General features: G+C 50.2%; 4 non-coding genes across 4 annotated transcripts; 1 reads left to right on the forward strand and 3 right to left on the reverse strand.

Moving 5' to 3' along the window:
• Positions 1 to 2,531: 2,531 nt before the first annotated feature.
• Positions 2,532 to 2,603, reverse strand: TRNAA-UGC. The gene has a single exon. It is a non-coding gene; the product is annotated as a tRNA-Ala (tRNA).
• Positions 2,604 to 12,030: 9,427 nt separating this feature from the next.
• On the reverse strand, positions 12,031 to 12,103 carry TRNAR-CCU. The gene has a single exon. It is a non-coding gene; the product is annotated as a tRNA-Arg (tRNA).
• A 3,715-nt stretch (positions 12,104 to 15,818) lies between these two features.
• On the forward strand, positions 15,819 to 15,912 carry TRNAI-UAU. The gene is made up of 2 exons: positions 15,819 to 15,856; positions 15,877 to 15,912. It is a non-coding gene; the product is annotated as a tRNA-Ile (tRNA).
• A 1,803-nt stretch (positions 15,913 to 17,715) lies between these two features.
• On the reverse strand, positions 17,716 to 17,797 carry TRNAS-AGA. The gene has a single exon. It is a non-coding gene; the product is annotated as a tRNA-Ser (tRNA).
• Positions 17,798 to 20,885: the final 3,088 nt, after the last annotated feature.

Below are 20,885 nucleotides of genomic sequence, written 5' to 3' on the forward strand. Positions count from 1 at the left end.
AGGGGGTGGAACTGAAACAAACATGGCTGCAGTCATGAGACATCCCCTAGCTACCACCTGAGCTGGTACAAGGACTATCCAGGTGAAAAGATTGGGCCCAGACAAGAAATAAGTCTAATCTGCAAAAGAAGTTTATTGGAAGATCTCTGAGGGTGAGATTTGATCTGTATTGAGTTTCATACTGTATTAAGCTTGGACTTGCATGTTTTTGTTTTATTTTGCTCTGTGAAGAAATACAAGCTTCATAGAGAAGGAAAAGATAATGCCTTAGAAAAGTCTCTGTGTGCATGTGTGTGTTAGATGGGTGGGAGGGTGTCTAGAAACCACTCTCCTCTAGTTTCTTTTCTCTGATTTCCTGTAGAAAATCTGAAGCAGGGAGCAAAACCCATTGCCTTCGCAGAGGCTTGAACTCAGGACTTTCAGATTATGAGCCTGACACACTGCCAACTGCACTAAGAAGGCTTAGAAAAGTTTTTGGCTCAATGTATATAGGACCCTTCTACAGCAGTGACTGGGGCAGGGAAGGAGCCAGAGATGTGCTGGAAGAAACAGGGAGCTCTGGTGACCAGATACTTTTCACAGCAGCTTAGAAATCAATTCATGCTGCCAGTGAACAATCTACTGGAACTAATGGCAGCACTGGGGGGGATATTTCCAAGCTATGCACCTACTTCCACATTTTAAGAACTTACTCTCCTTTTCCTAGTAGGGCACTTTCCATGTGAATTAAGCAAAGCCAAGTTGGGGAAAACTACACAAGTAATAGAAACCAGTGCTCCAGATAAGGGTTGAATTCATAACCCCAGCAGTATCTCCCTCTGTACTAACCAGTTGCACCACTCTATGATGAATTCACTGCAGGTGCTTCTTAGACAAAGCTGGGAAGCAGGCAGTTATCAGTCTCTGTGAGTCACACCTTTGCCTGGCGATTGTAAGGCTGATGCATCAAATGACACACTTGTGTTTTTTAAAGGTGGCTTCCCCAAGCAATCCCAAGTTGTTCTTCCACAGCTGGCTGATGGGGGCAGCAGAGGATCTCCCCAGTCTGGGGGAATCTCTCTGGGCCCCACTGTTAATTCTCCATCCTTTCTCCCCCTAATTCACAGACACCCCTCCCCTGCCCATTATCAGTGTTTTAGAGTGACCCCTCCCTCCCTTTATGGGATACAGACTCTCTGTGACAGAGACTGACTGGGGCTCCTCTCTGCACGGCCCCAATGGGGAAGGAGAGACCTCGAGGGCAGAGGAAGATGGGCAGAAGAGTCAAATGGGGCTAAACCAGAACAGAGGAGATTTTCTTCCTGTTAAAATGTCCTGGAGTCTCATGGCTGAGACTTTTAATAAGACCAAAGAACTCCTGAAACCCAGGGTCACGATCACTGGAATGATTTTGTCCTGATATTTTACTGGCCACAGACACAAAGCGAGTCAAATTACAGTTTCCGTTCGGAGTCAGTGCACACACAAGAATTCGGAGGCTTTTAATTCCTTCGGTTCTGCTGCCATTTCATTTCTGTCCTGTTCCAAGATTTATTGTTGTGCAAAGCAACGTTAGGCCCTTGGGAGTGTCCCCCCGGTCCCGCCTGCCGCCCCTGGGCAATTTAAAAGGGTCCAGGGACCCCCGCCACCACCAGCAGCAGCACAAGGGGACTAAGGCAGCATCATGCCCACCCTTGCTCCATGTGGCACGTCACTCCTCTGGGCTGCCATTCCCCTTCCCCTTCTGTGGTCTCATCTGTCATTGTCTCCAGCCCTTTTTCTATCCATCATCAGCACCATCCCAAGCAAGCTGCCACTCACCTCAAAAAGACAGAGAGTCCTGTGGAACCTTACAGAGAAACAGACGTATTGGAGCATGAGCTTTCGTGGGTGAATCCCCATTTCGTCAGATGCATGTAGTGGAAATTTCCAGGGGCAGGTATAAATATTCAGGCAAGAAACAGTCTAGAGATAAGGAGGTTAGTTCAATCAGGGAGGATGAGGTCCTCTTCTAGCAGCTGAGGTGTGAACACCAAGGGAGGAGACACTGCTTTTGTAGTCGGCTAGCCAGGCACAGAATTCCCACTCCATTCATCTGACGAAGTGGGGATTCACCCACTAAAGCTTATGCTCCTGTACGTCTGTTAGTCTATAAGGTGCCACAGGACTCTGTCGCTTTTTACAGATCCAGACTAACACAGCTACCCCTGTGATACTCAAAAAGACAGTGTCCCCTGGTGGGTGTAAATCACTGACCTCTCTCCTCTCTGAGCACTGACTGCCCCTCTGTTTCCTTGCCTTTCAGTCTGTGCAGATGGGACCTTTCCCTCCAGTGCTGGAGGATTCGCCCTTCTCATCTACCCTTGTCCCAAGCAGCACAGCGGGTGGGAATCTTACATGTACCAAGATGACTTAGGAGCAGAAACTCCTCCAGACCTTCCATGCAATTGGCACTTGCCCCTCACTGAGCAGGATTAAAACTCCTGCAGGGAGACTGCTGGGCCACATCCCCTCTGGGCATGAGAAAAGCAGCAGGGTGAAAAAATGAACCTAGAAAATGCTGGGGATTGAACCCAGGACCTCATATATGCAAAGCATATGCTCTACCACTGAGCTACATCCCCAGGTGAGATATAGGTTATACTCAGAGCTGTCCTATTACCAGAGCATCCAGTGGCCTAAGAGCAGCATGGGGGACACATTCCCTGCTCTGAGGGCCAAACCTGCTGTCCTGGAGGCTGCTGGTTCTTAAGGTCACTTTGCAGCAGGGCCAGATTCAATGTGTGGGGCAGAGAGAGTGGGTGCCCTGGGCTCAGGGTGCAGAGATGCACTCAGCCCTCTCCCCTGCATTGGGTGGGGGGTGCTGCCACCTCCTGCTGGAAGGTAATGGGAGGAGAGGGGCGCTGTGAGTCACTCAACACCTGACCCTGGTGGCAGCAGTGGTGTGGGAAGCTCCAGGTGTTTCTAGGATTTGCTATTGCCACCTGCCTGTGAAGTCCAGCTTTCCCCAGCACATTCACTGTGGTGCAATTGGGTCACTGTTTCCATGGCTGAACAGCAAAGAATCACTCCCAGTTTCCCTTCTGTCTGCAGCAGGATTAGCCTGTGTCAGTGGTTAATGAGGTGGATCTAGTTGTAGATTGTTATTCATTCCCCACCTTGACAATTCAATTCACACAGTCCCTTTCCTACTCAAATCCCCAGCACCTCGGTGATCCTGGTAGCGGGGGTTAGGTCCTGAGATTTTCAGGGTCCTTTTTCCCCTCCACCTGGAGTGAACTCAGCTTTTCCCCCATCCCAGACAATCCATGAAATAACAACAGGGACATAAAGAAAGAGGGGAGGGAACATCTCACGGCCAGGGCTGGATGTCCCCAGGGCCCCCTGCTTCTCCATTGTTTCCATGGAATTTGGCTCCCTACTTTGCACAAGGGACAGAGAAAGATCTTGCTGTTCCTGTGTCTGTGCAAAGAAAATTGTGTTTCTGTATGAAAGAGAGGTGGGAAATGGCCCCATGGTGGGACAATATCCTCAGGATTAAGACCTAAGGACTCAGGCTGAGAACTGATAGAACTGCACTCATCTGGGATTTAACAAATTGTCTTCCATGGAGCAGGGCCAGATCCAGCATTTTTGCCACCCCAAGTGGGAAAAAAAAATAAGAAATCTGCAATCAACTGCAGCTCTACCTCTGCCGCTTTTGGCCTCAAGTCCTTCCCTCTGAGAGAGACGAATTGCTGCTGAAGCCTCCCCTTTCCATGGGCCGCCCCAGGTACCTGAAGCCAGCCCTGCCATGGAGACACTGGGAAGATGGGGGAATCAGGAAAATACCATGGGTTTGTTTATTTTGTAAGTGAAGAATAACTGAAGTGGTTTATGATTTAAAGTCACTTTTCCCTGATCGGGAATTGAACCCAGGCCATGGCAGTGAAAGTGCCAAATCCTAAGCACTAGCCCACCAGGAAGGTGATGATGTTTTTCTTCTCTCTTATGCTACACTTTCTTAGGCTACTTTCTATCCACTTTCTGAAACCACTCCATTGTCCATTCCCTGAGGGGCTAAGAGCAGATAGTGCAGGAACCGCTGTACCGAGGGTCACAACCTGAGCCCAACCCAAGCCACTGAAACAAACTCAAATGATGCTTCCTCCAGCAGGATCAAAGCCACACAAAGAAAACCCATGAGGAACAATCCTCCTCTGCCTTCATTTACCCCATTGCAACCCTCTCAGCAGCCAACTCCTGTGGGAAGGACACTGAGCTGATAGCAGCTCTGGCATAGAGACCAAGGCAGGGGTGTTGCACCCCCTGGGTGTGAGCTGATCCTATTCTGACTCTGGAGGAGGAGGGAAAGGCCATGGCCACATGATGGGGCCAGTATGTACCACAACATGGTTCTTTTATGTGGGATGACTCTGAACATTGACTGATCTCCACTCCCTTGGATTTGAAAAGATGTTTAGTTTTGCACTTGGGAACCTGTAAGGCTGAAGCAATGTTATGGATGGTGACACTACAACTGAAGGGTTATTTAATGTTGTAGAAATTGTTAAAAACACTGAGCTTAAACTGGAACTGCCTATTGTTAAAGGCTGGTTTCCCCACCTCAGTTCCATAAGCTCTGCTAGAAACACCCTGGCTTCTCTCCTGCCTCGGTGGGAACTGCAGGGAATCGTCCCCTGCTGCCCTTGGCTCCAGGCTGGTTTTTCTGGGGAGGGGACGTGGAATTGATTTGTTTGCTGTTGAGAAGGGAGCCAGGTCAGTTCTCAGGGAACGAGAACTCCCAGCATCTTCCCAGCCCAGCCAGGCTGCTGCCCTGTCCCAGCCTCTGTTCCCCTGGGGCCCTGCGTGTTTGACTCTAGAGCAGGCCGGGAGCAGCAGCTGAGGCAGAGGACAGCCTGGGCCGGGCAGATAAGAAGGAGTTTAGCAAGCAAAAAAGGTAAAATGGCAGGGGAGTATTACCTTGGACTCGACGGCATTTCTCCATTGGTCTGTCTGCTCTGGGGCAGGGACAATAACACGTCCTGCTGCATTCGTTATTTCAAAGGGCGGTTTAGGATTTTCATTCTCACACATGGTGCACAAAGCAGGACTCAACCTTTGCTGTAAACTAAACAAGCTGCTCACAGATTCTGGCAGCCACAATGAGCATTTGTGGGAGAGATCAGACCTGCCCCTGTCCCAGAGGGAGGGGGTCACCTGTGTGGGGACTGGACCACTGACCTACCCGCTCCTAATTCCCAAACGTTCAGTAACTCTGTTATCAGTGCCTGTGAGTGTTATTTAAAACATAAGAAAAACCACACTGGGCTAGACCAAAGGCCAATCTAGCTCTGAATCTTGTCTTCTGACAGTAGCCAATACCAGGTGCCCCAACAACCAGTCAACAAGGCACCACTGGGAGTTGAACCTAGGATCTCCTGTTTACAAAATAGAAGCTTTAGCCAGCTAAGCCATGGTGTCTATGGGTAGCTATAATACACTGTCTGCCCACACCTGACTCCCTGCCATCGCCACCAGGGCCTAACAAGCTTTGCTTGTGTTTGGATTCTGCAAAGCAGAGGAGCAGGTGAGGTTTTCCTTGCAAGCAGTGTGTGAGTGAATCTTTGGCCAGGTCTGCCCTACAAAGTTGTTTCAGCAGAATTATATTGCTCAGGTGTGTGAAAAACACACAACGCTCTCTTGGTCGGTAGCTTGTGGCTGGTGTACACACTGCAATGCCATGTCTGGCGACAAAAGTGCCCTGTTTTGCTGACAAAATAAAACGACTTCAATGAGAGGGCTAGAGCTTTTTGCAGCAAACTTAAAGTAACAGAGTAAATGCTGCTGTTCACTATATCACCATAACTGGCCTCCTCCAGTATCCCACAATGCCCGCCATGAACTCATCTGCTCTGCATTCCTGCTACTGAGCCATGGGCCCCTACCCTTTCATAGCTCTGGGAAGTTCTGACAGCTGAGCCTGCTGCTCTGCTCCGGCAGCCAGGAGCAAATCACGGCCGTGGATGCTGCTCTCTCCCGCCCTGCGAACACAGAGCAGGGCGGTGGGAACTTCCTGACAGTGTAGGGGGGCCACTGGCATCCGAACTGTGACACGCCCATGACACCCCTTCCCTCAAGGAGGCTCTTACCTTCTAAACAGGGACTTCTGTTTTCTAGTAAAATCACTAAAAGGAGAAAACTCGAAAGAGGTTCCTCCTGGCACTCACATGCCTGAACCCGAATACTCTCTCACTCCTCAAAGAGAGACCTGGAGAAGGAGACTTGCTGAAGCAAAGCCACAGGGGTCTCTGATGTTTCCCTGGCCCCTCGCCCCTGTCCTGCCTGGCTGATGTCAGCATCTCTCTGTGAGGTCACCACCTCCCCACCACCTTTGACCAATAGTCTGAGGTCCTGTAAAAGGCCTTTGTGATGTCACTGCCACACCTTTCCCTTGCTGTGCTAATGTCCTGCCCCTGCCCAGGCACTTTGGAGGTTTGAGCTACTCCCTGTGGATCACCCCACTCAAGGAGCGTTCGTTCTAGGAAGCAAGCCGGCTAGACATGAAAACGTCAGATGCTGCTCCCCAATGCTACACTCAGTTTTTCAGAAATTAGTTGACTTTATGGCCAGAAGAGACCATTAGAGCATCTAATCTGACCCCCTGCATATCACAGGCCTCCTGTATGCCACAATAGCTACTTTTGGGACAAACACATTCCAGAAAGGCATCTAGTCTTCATTAAATGACATCAGGAGATGGAGAATCCACCACTTTCCCTAGAAGACATTTTTCTCCAGCCCTCAGAACATTTGGTGGCTCTTTGCTATTGAACGAGCTCAACCTGTTTAGCTTATCGAAAGAAGATTGAAAGGTGATTTCACTGAAGTGTTGAAGGGCCTTAATGGAGAGAAAAGATTGGGTATGAAAGGGCTCTTTAATCGAGCAGAGAAAGGCATAACAAGACCCAATGTCTGGAAGGTGAAAAGAGACAAATTCATATTACAACTAAGGCACAAATATTCAACAGCGAGGATGATTCACGACAGGAACAAGCTCCCAAGGAAAGTGGTGGATTCTAATTCTAATTCCTTATGAATATTCTGTGTGTTTGTGTGTGCAGGGGAGGAACATGCTATACGCCCAGAGGACTTTATTCCTCCAGCCTGCAAGGACAGAGGGGATGTTAAGGAGTTGCTCCTTCAATCCCCCCCACAGAAAGGCCCTTCTTAGGAAAGGCAAAATCCTGGAGAGAAAGAGTAACACTGAACAAGACTCCAGAAAGACAGATTTTTATAATCACAGTGAGAAGTTTTTCACTTGACCAGGGACTTGAACCCTGAACCCTCAGATTAAGAGTCTGATGCGCTGCTAACTGAGCTAGCCAGGCTCACATAGGAAAAGTGAAAGTTGGTGCAGAGGTGAAGCTAGTCAAGAAAAAGCGAGACAGCCACAATAGGGGAAACCTGCTGCTCTGTCTCTCTTCCCAGCCCTGGCCTGGCTGGGTATTAGTGCTGGTTAAAAAGACGGGAAAATATCGGCATCTACCAGCCTTTGATAGCTATACAAGACTCAGGCACAATACAGAGGTGCCCATCTGTAAGTGCCAAATGGTTGGATTGGCTAATGCAGCCTGTAGACATCCAGGGCACTCTGGGATATACAGCCAAGTGTCCATCACCATCATTATTTCAAAGGGATAATGATAATGGTAGCAAGGTTCACAACTGACTCAGCAGTTGCATACAAAGGTGCACGTTTGGTAGTTACGTTGGCTCAGGTTGGCCACCCCGGTCTAGATGTAGAAGTTACAACATTTAAACTTGAAAGAGGGGCCAATTTCCCCATCATTTCCCACCTTTACATCCAAACACGATGAAGGTAGCAGATAGAGCCAGAGCAGGTTGTCTATGGGACCAAGTATATGCAGAGTATCCTCGACAGAGGTTTGTTCAACCTGTTCTTAAAAGCCTCCGAGGACAGAGACACCACAGACACCCTTGGGAGCCTATTTCAGAGCTTAACTACACTCAGAGTCTGACATTGGTGACATAGGAGGCTGAAAAAAACAACACTGGCTGTCAGAAAAAAACAGTCCTCCCTGGTCCTTTAAGCAGTAGGTTCCTGTGTTTTAAACACCCATGGCCTGGGTTCAATTCCTCCTAAAAACCAGAAGTTCTTCAATTAAAATCTCCATTCATTTCGCATTTGAAATGGAAAGGAAAAGAGGGCTTCTTGTCCTTATCAACAAGACAAAGAATGGCTTTTTTCTCAGTAAATATTTTTAAAAGGCGCTGACTCGACCTGAAGATCTCATTTCATTTGTATTTACAATGGAATGATTCTCTCTAGGACAGACCTTCACCGTTCACCACAAGAGTGAGCAGGGAGGCAAAAGAGAGGCAAAAAAAGTCCCTCTTTTTCTGCACAGCCACTGCCTGTCAGCAGGATTCCTCCTCCTCCTCCTCAGGGAGACTAAATCTCCGCACCTAGACAGCCGCTCTGTCCGCTGCACCCCAATTCCCCCATGCCTCAGCCTCCCTGCCAAAGTCCTGCACCTGGCTCCATAGAATTAAGTCTCACGTGTCGCTGGGAACTCGACTTCTTGTGGCCAGAGAGTCTCGGCCCCCTCAGTAGATGTCCTGAGAAACACAGTGTCTGGCTTTTCCAAAGAAGTGCTTAGACCCCCTCATCATGTGGATCAGATGATTCAGGATTTGAGTCCCATCGTGGTTGTGCTCACTTTGTGCTGCAAGTCCTGCTCCTTGCAGGGCTGGAACCTCTTCTTCGCTGCTCAGGCCAATCCTCTGGCTGCAGCTAGAGCCCCGGGAAGGAGTTGGGGGGTGGGTGTAACAAAGGCTGGGGCATGAGCCCCAGGTGCTTCCAGTCTCTCCTTTGCCCTTCCTGACTTGCCAAAAAAATGGGCGACTCCACTTCCAAAGTCAGCACCTTGAGTGGGAACGGTCAGAGGCCCCATCAGGGGGCCTGGCCCTGCTTTCCTACCTTCTTCTGATGTTGGCCACCGAGCATCAGCAGCCGCCCCGCATGCTGGCCTGAGGGTGGCCTTCAGTGGGGGTTTGTCATGCCAGGGAGCAGCCTGGCCAGGTGTCTTTGTGGCTGTCTGCTGGCCACGCATAGGCATGGTTCTCCCCTCCTCTTGCCCTGCCTTCCATTGCTCTGTGGCTTTTAAGCCTTCCCTTGGAGCTGTCAGCACCAGCCACCTCTGCTCTAGGTGCCCAGAGGAGGAGAGGTGCTGGGCTCCAGCCTGGGACTCTGCCTCCCTCCTGCCTAGCCCTGACTATGAAGCCTGGCCCTGACACCCCTTCCTTCAACCGCCAGGTGGGCAAGAGGAAAAGCACAGAGGCAAGTGCCAAACTTGTGAGCACCAGGTGAACCCGTGAGAATCCCAACCCTCAGGTGTCATTAGCCAGTTCTAGAGCCCTGACCCACTGCAGCTGTCCCACCCAGAGGCCTGAGTCACCCAACAGGAGGGGAAAGACTTCCTTCAAGCACAGTGGCAAGTGCCAGACTTGTGGGCACCAGGTGAAGCCGTGAGAATCCCAACCCTCAGGCGTCAGTTCTAGAGCCCTGACCCATCCAGCAGGAGGGGGAAAAAATGGCTCTTGCACAGCTGGAGACAGGGAAGTTGAGCACTGGGAGCTCCAGGGCTTTACCACAAGGTCCCACTGAGATTTCCACTCAGCTTGCAGGATTCAGAGTCCTGAGTACTGCCCGTTACACCATGGGACCAGCTTGTGCTGCTTTCTCTGCACAGTCGTGACCCTCACGGGGCTAGCTTGTGTAAGGGACTTTTGGCCCCTTACTAAAACTTAGTGTGGGGGGGGTTGGTTGGCTAGTTCCCAGTCCCAATAGAAGGGGGAAGGATTAATGGGAAATCAAGACCCTGAAACTGACAGTCCCCAGGGGCAATGGGGAGAGGCCAAAGCTCCAAGTTAGCCGCACTGACAGGCCAGGCAGTGTAATGAGGGAGTCACCAGGCCAGGGGGTCCCATCCTCCGTGGGAGCTGGAACTGCCTGGGCCAGAGTGGGGCAGAGCTAAGGAGAGAGCAGGAGCCCGAGAAGAGCCGGGGAGCAGAGCTGCGCAGGTGTAGTGCCAGAAACTGCTCCCTGTAGGACTTTGCTACCTGCAGCAGTTACTGAGACCTGAGGTTGTTCTGATTTGCTGACGTGTCCTAATTGGCTAAAACTTGACAGTGGTGGGCGATGGAAGCATAAAGGCTTCGTCCTTCCAATGACCCTGCCTGGTGTCCATATGTATCTATTACCTCTTAATACTGAATTGTAAAAAATAGAGTGAGGTCATTTAAACATCATTTATTTTGCAGCTTCATTTACTATGATAACAATGTAGCATCCTGACACCGATACTTCTGCCCATGTGACCTGTGGGTTGGATTCATTTTAGTGGGACGCGGGACATGTGGAGGATAATTTAAACTCTTAATTTCCTTATGGTTTCCCTGCAATATACTTCTCTGCTGGTGCAATTTCTGACCATTGCACGTCTATTGTATTTATTACAATAGCACAAGTAAGTCACACAAGTGACATAGTCTAGGGGCTTGGCTACACTTGCAAGTTAGAGCGCATTAAAGCAGCCCCGGGTGCCCTAACTCCTGAGGTGTCCACACTGGCAAGGCACATGGAGCACGAGGGCTCTGCAGCTGGAGCGCTCCTGGTAATCCACCTCCATGAGAAGCATAAAGCTTGCTGAGCCCTGCTGAAATACCCTGGCATCAGTGTGGATGACGTGTTGCATCACTGCACTGTGTTTGGCCTCAGGAAATGTCCCATAATCCCCTGAAGTCAAGTGCCCACTCTGGTCATTGTTTTGAAATCGGCTGCAGGCATGCGGATATCCCCTTTCAAAGCTCCGTTTCTGACAGCCGGCTGCTTATCTGCTCCGGGACAAAGCAACCATTAGTGTGGAATGCTGCTGTTGTGAGTGTGTGTGAGAGAGGGGGGTCTGCTGCTGTCCGAACACACAAGACAGCATGCTGACACACTCTCAGCCCCCCAAACACACTGTCGCTCCCCCCATGTACACACAACACACTCCCTGTCACATTCCACCCCGGCCCCCCATTTGAAAAGCACGTTGCAGCCACTTGCACACTGGAATAGTTACCCCAGTTCACTGCTCTCTGTGGCATTGCCAGAGCTGCTAATGTGGCCACTCCAGTGCGCTTGCAGCTGTCAGTGTGAACACACGGCAGCGGTTTCCCTGCTGTGGTTTCACTCCCAGTGCTCTACATCTGCAAGTGTAGCCAAGCCCTAAATTTGCCAGACGAACCAAACTCAGTAACTGCCCTCCACCACCACATGCAGTGAGGAGGGGCACAGTGAAGCACACACCACACTTGCTGGCTCAGCCTTGTGCACGGTGGGGTGGCCACCTCCCCGTTGATGAGACCTGGTCCCACTATCTCCATGGAGTTCCAGTCTGCCCTGCTGCCATCCCTGTCTGTGTTGTCTTCTCTAGCAGTTGACTGGAAGGTGAGCATTGGCCGCATGCCATGTAGCCGTGTTGTCTCGAAGGGCGAAAGCAGGAGGAATGGTGCCTTCATAGCCCACCCAATATTCCATAACATAGTTAAGGAAAATATTTCTCAATGAACTCTCAGTAAAAGATCAGAAGCAGCCAGTGTCCGCATCAGTCTACGAGCATTGGTATTTTCTTGAAATTTGTCAGACCAACCTAACTAACACCTAACACACATTTGAAGTTCTTCTTTTCACACTGTTGCTCATTCTCAGGTTCTGCTTTGTCTCCAGACAGATCCATTCTCTTTCAGGACAGCCTTGCTCTTTCTGTCTGTGTCACTCACTGAGGTGTCGGAGTAAACACTCCCCTTCCTTCTATTCTCAGACAAACACTAGTATTAAGTGTTTGCTACTGATGGGTCTAGAAAGCATTTGTCAAGTGGAAGATGCTGTTTCTGGGGGATTGCTCCCAAGATCCAGTACTTTGGGTTCAAACGTCTCCCAGCTTCCTTGGGGAAAATAACACCAAGGCTTTGTTGCAATATACAAGAAAGAAGAAGTTATTCCACCCCAGATGGGACTTGAACCCACAATCTCTGGCTTAGGAAGCCAATGCCTTATCCATTAGGCCACTGGGGCCCTGAAAAACAGTAAAAAGAAGGATGGAAATTCCCTCTCAGGATTGCACATTCCTCACATTCACTCAGAAGCCAAATACCCATTTAATGGCCTTACAGAAACGTCTGCATCCCCTGGCAGCGAGGCAACTGGGCAGGTCGCTGACAGAGCTGAGCACCACCTTTCTGCCAGCCATCTTTAGAGAAGAACCCCACCCTAGCGTCACCCCTCCCTCCTTCAGCACCTCCACGGCTGTGGCTCTGAGTGGCAGTAGGATGATTAGGGGGTGAATCCGGGGCTGGAAGGGGGGTAAGGTCGGCCTGTAAGGAGTAACCAGGTGGGGCAGACCCAGGGGGAGGCTGTGGGCTGCTGGTTGGTTGTTGGGATCCGAGCTCTAGATCAAAGCTGCACAGTGACCTGACACCCAGGGTTATAGGGCCAACATAGTGACCCCCTTACTGGCCTCGGTGACCCCCAAACCCTTGTCACTAAGGGCATTGAGGAGTCTCTGTCCCTTAATAACTTCTGGGAGCTCCCAGCAGGCTGCGGGCGTCAGCCGCCTCCTGCCACACAGGTTAGACTCTTGGCGCTGTGCCAGCCGCCCCCTCGCTTGCAGGCCCAGTGTAAGAAGCAGGAGGCCTGGTGCTGGCAGAAGAGGGTTTTGATTAATCGTCCTCTGTGTTATGGGCACAGGACGCTTCCACTCAGTAGCACAGCTCGGGGGGGGGAGCAGGGGGTTCCTCCGGTGGGGGTGTGGAGCAGCCGTTCGTTTTCCTGTTCGCACTCCTCTGCAGTGTGAAAATCGGGGAGGGGAGGCAGAAGCCCCACTTCCCTCCCGAAATGACACCCAGTGGGGGAAGCCAGGACAACAGGCTGGGGCGGCAAGTGGTGACCAGATTCTCACCGCCAGGGTCTAGCCTAGCTCAGGGTCCAGCTCAACTTCCTCCCCACACCACTGGCCCCCAGTCCCCTTCCACCACCAGGTCAACCCGGGCACTAGGGCAGGAACGGGGTGAGGCAGCAAGTCAAGCTGAGCAAGGCAGGCAAAAGCGAGTCTTGTCTTCATGGGCTGCTCCCAATGACGTCCTTTTTGTGTGCAACTGCTGCAAAAATATCTCGGGCAGAGAAGCAACAGGCCAAAACATTACCACGCAGTTGCCAAAGTAGCTCATTTGGGAGAGCGTTAGAGTGAAGATCTGAAGGTCCCTGGTTCAATCCCAGGCTTTGGCAGGCCCGTTCATCCCTCTTTGCACAGTGGTGGCTTGTTTTCTGGGAACACAGTGGTCCGTGCACCCAAGATGAATCCCTGAGCTTGGACTCTACGGTAGGAAAAGATATTGTGGGCTTCCACCCCTAATTGGCTGGCCTGACATTTAACAATGAGGGACAGGAGCTGTCTCTCCTAAGTGAGTTATTGGTGGACCCAATATGACAGGAAGAGAGTGCTAGAGGGGGTGCTGGGCAGTGACAGGCAGGAATAGATTATGAAAACTCCTCTGTGCAGCTGAGGGAGGGCAGTGCCAGGGAAGGGGCATGTGTGAAAGTGGCCATGTGGAAGGGAGTTGGGGGCCCAGGAGGAGGCACTTGATGTTCAGTGTCTTGGAGCAGCTGGGCTTGGCCATGGTGGGTGTTCAGGAAATGCACATTAACAACTCTAGGGTAGCTTGATGGGCAGAGGGTGATTGGAAGAAGGGCCCATCTCTCTGGTCCTCGAGGCCAGGGAAGAATGATTGGGTTGGTGTCTTGTTCTTCACATTCGCGGTGCGAGTACAGAAGGGGCTGGGGCTCCAACCAGGGAGGGCATTACTGGTGGTCTATGTGCTCCATGGCACTGGTTACTGCTATATCAGTGTGTATGGTCCCCAGTTAAGGCATGAAAGGAAAGTTCTATGAAGGAACTGGCTCCCTTCTTCTGGACCGCACGGTGTTTGGTGTCGGGGGGGATTTCAATTGTTGCACCGGCCTGAGGACTGCTGGTCCTGTTTTCCCAACCGTCAGAGGAAACTCTTCTATGATGAGCACTACCTGGCACAGGTCTGTAGCGAGGTTGGCTTAGAGAACGTGTTTCTGCACAGTGAACCAGTGGAGGGTGGGCAGTAGCCTCCTATTCCTCTGACCCGAGCTCACACCAGCCGCAGAGGGGATACACCTTTCTGCAGGGACAGGCCAGGAGTCGCACTGACCGGATTTCCGTGAAGGAGAGCACGTCGACACCCCAGTGCAGGGTGGTGCCAATGGACTGTTAGGATCACGCAGCTCTCACCGTGTGCTCAAAGTGGGCAATTCCCTGACCCAGGGCAGAGGATATTGGAAGCTGAACATCCAGAGCTTGCAAGATAAAGGAGCAGGGGGTGAGGCCTGGTGGTGTTGGCAGAACGGGAAAGCATCAGAGGGTTCTATGGCAACCAGGGGGAATGGTGGGAGTCGGTGAGGGAGGAGTTGGCGGCTTTGTTCCAGCGGCTGGGGAAACACCACAACATTAAAGAACCCAACAGTGCAAAGTCCTGCAGTGTCACCTGTGGGATTTCTACAAGAGCATCCAGGCAGGGGAGCCAGTCAGCGTGTGACTGTACGACCGGATCCAGCGACAGCTGCCCGAGTTCCAGGAGATGAGGCTGCAGTTGGCTGATATGAGCGGGAGCACCGAGTGAAGGGAGGGGCGGCCTCCCCTGACATTTTTGCAGCCTGCAGGGAATGGAGACAAAGCAGGGGGATGCGGGGACTCAGGGCAGGACCCACGGATCCGGTAGTGCAGGACCACAGTCGCTGGAGGAGGGGAGAGAGTCCTGCGAGAGGAAGCTGCTGGTGGGAAGCAAACCAGCCAGCTGAGAGTCACAGGGGTCTAGAAAATGAAATAACAGCAGGTCCCGTGTTGTAATGGGCAACACTCAGGACTCTGAATCCTGGAATCTGAGTTCAAATCTCAGTGGGACCTCGTGGCGACATGTTGCTTTGCTACAAAGCACTAAAGCTCAATGTGTTTGGCTACCTTCTCTCAGGGTCAACTAGAGTGAGCTTTTTTTCCCTCACGCTGGGTGACCGATGCCCACTGGAGATAGGTCTCTGGTCTGGCTGGTTCAATGGGCTGGCGGCTATAGGTTGGGGTCCTAGAACTTAACAGTCTGGCTAGAGATTCCTGTGGATTGATCATATGGTTGTTTCTCGCTGCTTCACCTGATGTCCACAACTTTGGTCCCTGCAGCTGCCACACTCTTCCTCTTGCCCACATGGTATTTAAAGGAAGGAGGGCCAGGGCCAGGCTTCATAGTCAGGGCTAGGCAGGAGGGAGGCAGAGTCCCAGGCTGGAGCCCAACACACCTCTCCTCCTCTGGGCACCTGCGGTGCTGTTCCCACCTGTTCAGGCACCCCTGGGGCCCTGCACGTCCCACAGCTCTCCCTGATTTCAGCTGTTAGTGAGGGAGCCTCACTGCTAGCGCAGACTGGGCAGTTTGTTGCATGAGAGACACTGTCCCAAAGCAGGACTAATGCTTAGAGCTGGTTATCAGTGATTTCAGCTCTGTTGGTCTGCAGCAAGACTCTCCATTGAGTCTTAACCAGCTCTGTTATTACACAGGGAAAAACAAAAGGGTCAAATGGGGCCTGGAAGCCTTAAGAAGAATCCACCCCACCAAGTACAACACTTGTCACTACCTGCTCTCAGCTCCACTGAGAATGTTTTGGGGTCACCCGTCGTCTGTATCAACCTAGGAGTCTCAAAGAATCCTAATTAACAGGTGCTCCAGTGGTGCACTTGGTTAGCACACAGTACTTATAGGGCAATGCTGAGAGAAGCTATGCTGAGGTTGTGAGTTCAAACCTCATCTGGAGCTCTGGTTTTCATTAACCAAGTAGTGTCACCCCCTCATTTGGCCTGTGGAATGTAGAATTCAAGCCCTGGGGACCCTCAGGAGGGGGCTAATAAAAAATGCCCCCTTCACTTATTACCTCCTCTCCAGGTCAGAATCTACCATCCTTTCTCCCCCCCCCAGCCCCTGTGCCAGGATCCCTCAAGCAGGGCCTGGAGTCCTGCCCTGTACTATTGACAAAGACTAAGTGACAGGGACAAAACACTCAAATCCCGCCTGGTGCGGGGAGCCAGGTTTGCTCTTCAAATTCTGTCGTTGGTACATTTCCAGGCCTGGGAATGTCCCACAACAGCATTTAATGGGAAGCTGCCTGCAGAACAGTTACACTGCACAGAGCTCCTGTGGCGGAGGGGTGGGAATTAGTAACATTTTGAGGATCGTTTGGGAAATGAGCCTTTGCTGACAAGGTTTGTCTCTGTTCATATTTCACCTTCAGGTGTTATGTTGAGGGACCTTTAGTATATTTTTGTGAGGTTAATAACTATCTCCTCAACTTTATTTACTCAACTTAAAAATTAGTCACTTGATCTTTGCATCTCCCTGTGAAAATACAACTGACACGTGTGGCTTTCTACAGGGGGTCATGATGTTAAAGTTAAGGAATTCAGTCTCTGTACTTCTGGGGGGAGTGTTGCTTTTTTACAGCTGCCTCAGGGCCAGGCACACTGGGCTGTTAGCTGCACCCACGGTCCTTGCCAGGGGCCCCTGCTGAACCCTGGGGGTTGCACTGCCGTGCTGGGGTGACTGCAGGTGGAGAAGCTGCTGTGGAGCAATGTAGAGCAGGTGCAGGAAGGAGATGGGGTCAATATTCACATTCTGAACTGCACAGTTTTCCAAATTTGGGACTAGATTCATAGACTTAAGGTCAGAAGGGAACATTATGATCATCTAGTCTGACCTCCTGCACAATACAAGCCACAGAATCTCACTCACCCACTCCTGTAACAAACCCCTAACCTATGTCTGAGTTATTGAAGTCCTCAAATTGTGGCTTAAAGACCTCAAGGTGCAGGGAATCCTCCAGCAAGTGACCCGAGCCCCATGCCACAGAGGAAGTCGAATGTCCGAGAACAATTCTAGGGGAAGGTGAACGCAGAGCAATGACACTGGAGATGCCCAGACCTCCAATAGGGGCAATGTGGAAATTAATAATGGGAAGATCATTTGTGAAATTAGTCGTCACTGACAAGATTTGTCTCTGTTCCTATTTCACGCTATGGTGTAAGTTAGAGGAATCAGTACAGATTTTTACTATATTAATTAAACACTTAATTTTATTTAATCAAGCCAAAAACTTAGTATCACTTATTTTGTCTCTGTCCTAGCAAGAATGAATTGAATTTTGTGACTTTCTGGAAAGTGCAGCGAGATTAAATGTGGGAAATTCAGTCTCTGTGTTTGTGAGCTGATGTTTTCCTCTCACAGGTCAGTGCCTGCATTGAAATACCCAGAGGGATCTAAGGGCTGGTGTATGCTGGGCACTGAACTGGCAAAGTGATGTCTCCCAGGGTGTGACCCCCCCACAAACCCATATAGTTAAGGTGACCTAAGCCCGGGTTAGATAGTGCTAAAGAAAAGGAAGAATTGTTCTGTCTATGCAGCTATTACAGGGATGGGAAAATCCCTCCACTCACTGTCTACTCCAAAGTGCTATAGCAGTGCCACAGCAGCGTTTTAAGTGTAGACAGAGTGAAAGTAGATTTATCTCCAGTTTGCACTATGGATGCTCAGGCACTAAGACTACAATAGTAACAACAACAGCGCAGGCGTAGTTGGCAGGATTCAAACCTGCGCAGGGAGACCCCAATGGATTTCTAGCCCATCGCCTTAACCACTCGGCCACAACGACTTGACATGTGTCCATTTCACTGCATGATGATTTTGTTCTCACTGAATTGTCACTTCAAATTGTTTGCTCAGACCAGCTTCCCCAGCACACTCACGGCTGCGCATCAGTGTAAGTGTGTCCTTGGGTGAACAGCGAGAATTCTTGCCCATTTCCTTTCCGGCTGGAGCAGCATGAGAGTGTGTTTGTGTGAACGACATTGCTGTAGATTGTTGTTCATTCCCCACTCTGACAATTCAGACAGTCCCTTTCCTAGTCAAATCTCCAGCACATCGTTCCAATAGCAGGGGTCAGGATTTCTCTGGGGCACTGAAATTTTTCAGAGGGCTGGCGTGTGAACTCAGCCTTGCATTCTATCCCTGATGTTTCATGGACTAACAACAGCAGCAGAAAGAAAGAGCGGAGCCAATATCTCCCTGGCAGGGATGCAGGTGCCATGACCCCTCTGTCTGACCGTTGCCATTGCAGGAGAAAAAGGTTCACTGGCATCGAATGCCCTGTCTCAGACCAGAGACACAGGGAGGTTTTGCTGTTCATGGATCTGTGCAAAGGAAATTTTGTCTCTGTGTGAAACTGAGGTCAGAAATGAAACGTCCACATGGTGGCCCAATGCTCTAGGGAATGTGGGTGAAGGACTCGGGCTGAGAAATGATTTAACAGGGGTTTGTTTCAATTTATTGCCCTGTGTCATGAATAGTTAGTAAAGGGTTAAAACATAGTACCTGGTGGGCACCTGACCTGAGGACCAATCAGGGAAGAGAATTTGAAATTCCTAGGAGGGAACTTTTTCCCTCTGTTTGTGTGTGTGTTGTTCTTAGTCCTTTGGAGTTACAAGAGTCCAGATGTTTTAATCAAGTCTACAAGTTTCTACCTTTCTGAACTAATTTCTTCTAGTCAAGATAGTGAGTATTAGAAAGATACTTTGTGTCATTATCTAATAATCCTATGTTTGCAATTCTGTGTGTTTGTTATTGATTATTCTTAATTCTGCCTGTACTGGTTGTACTGAGAAGAGAGAGGATTCTCTCCAGATCTTAGCAAGGTTATACCCTATGAGTGTCCAGCTTGGACTCATAGAGATTCTGTCTTTTCTTGTTTTTCTTTTAATAAATTCTTTCTATAAAGATTTGATTAAATCCCTTCTACTGTGGATATAGGGGGAGGGGCTAAGACATTCTCTCTCAGTGGTGAGACAGCTTATCTCCGGGCAGAGAAGGGAGGGGGAAGAGATAGTTCCTCCTGGGTTTGATTCAAGCAGTTTGAATCAGGTATATCTTTCCAGTGGCTAGGAGAGACGGAGGGGGGACGTTTCCCTCCTGTGAGTTGATCTGTATTTCCCCAGGGAACGTCTCTGGAAAGGGGAGTGGGAGGGGGAATACGGGGGTGTCTCGGCCCACGTAATTGACCGAGTGGTGGCAGCCTGAAGGAGACCTACCCTAGGATTTTGGGGTGGGGGAAGACATGCGGGTCCTCACTTTGAAACCCCCCAGTTTCAAGTGAGGGTAGACTCTGACATGGTGGCAAGCGGTGTTTCGAACCCATTGATAAAGGCACTCTGAGGCAGTTTTTTTTTCCAGCTGAGCTAGGCTGGAAAGAGCTATACTCTAGAGGTGTGTCCTTCCTTTGTGATATCAGGTATCACTCAGGATTCCTAACGTGGGGGGAAGTGCTCGACAAAGTACATTCCCATCCAGCGGGAAAAACAGGTTTGGGGGAGGGAGAGAGAAACCCTCCAGCCAGGTTTTTTTTTTTCTCCTGGGTCTTTTGAAATGCTCAAAAGGCAGGAGAACACAAATCCCTGAGAGGATTCACTAGATTTTTTTTCACAGGTACTTAGTAGCAACAGCCCGTCAGCTGGGCTTATTAGTGCCACAGCTCAGAAGGACAGGGAGACAGAGAAATTTTTTTTTAATCTTTCCCTCTTTCTCAGTACAAAACAGTAACATTACACAAACCACAATTTGCTATACAAAGGACTGAATTCTCTTTGTTTGGTCAGTGAGAGGCAGAGTTAGAAACTGTAACCCAAGCAACTGAAGCAAGCAAAACAGCACATACCCTGCCTGCATAGGGGTGTGGCCAGCACCAAAGGGCACAGACATGAGTGATACACAGGAACAAATGGACCTTGCTAGATTGCAAATACAATTAATTGAGGCACAAAAGGAGAGGGAGGAAGCTACCCACCAGAGGGAGCTGGAGATACTTCAAGCCAGAGAAGCTAACCACAAGATGGAGATGGAGATACTACAAGCCAGAGAGGCTGACTACAAGAGACAAATGGAGTTAAAAGACAAAGACCTGGAATTGGCAAAGGCTAAGCAGCAGGAGCCAACCAATCCAACCCCTCTTCAACCTACTGATCAACCTTCTCGGAGAAAATTTCCCGCCTACAGGGCAGGTGAGGATGTTGAGGCCTTCTTAGAAAACTTTGAAAGGGCCTGTCTGGGATACCGTCTTCCTGAAACAGAATACATGGTAGAGCTGAGGCCACAGCTTTGAGGACAATTAGCCCTGGTGGCAGCTGAAATGCCTAGGGGCCAAATGAACGACTTTCAACTATTCCTCACCAAGGCCAGACTCAGAATGGGCATCACCCCTGATCACGCCCGTCAGCGGTTCAGAGACCAGAAATGGAAACCAGAGATGTCATTTCCACAGCACGCTGCTTACCTTGAAAAACACTATCTGTCCTGGATAACAGGATCCAAGGTTAAGGACATAGACAACTTACACCTCCTGATATTGATGTAACAGTTCCTAGATGGTGTTCCGGAGAACATTAGACGCTACATACAAGATGGTAAACCAAAATCTCTCACTGAGGCAGGGGAGATTGGAGCCAGATGGATGGCATCGGTAGACAACACGAAAGCTACTGCCAAGGGAAGCGAATCCAACAGGGTACACACCGACACTAAACCCTACCGTCGCGGACCAATTAAGCCCACACCTACAACCCAAGAACAGTCACACTCTACCTCTTCTTCTACCTCACCAGTCTCCAGTAGACCAACACAAACCGGTGACCCATCAAGTGGGCGATGTTTTCAATGCAATGAACTGGGGCATATCAAAGCCAAATGCCCAA

This window comes from Mauremys mutica, unplaced genomic scaffold, assembly GCF_020497125.1.
Source record: "Mauremys mutica isolate MM-2020 ecotype Southern unplaced genomic scaffold, ASM2049712v1 001187F_np12_obj, whole genome shotgun sequence".
In the NCBI taxonomy this organism is placed as follows: Eukaryota; Metazoa; Chordata; order Testudines; family Geoemydidae; genus Mauremys; species Mauremys mutica.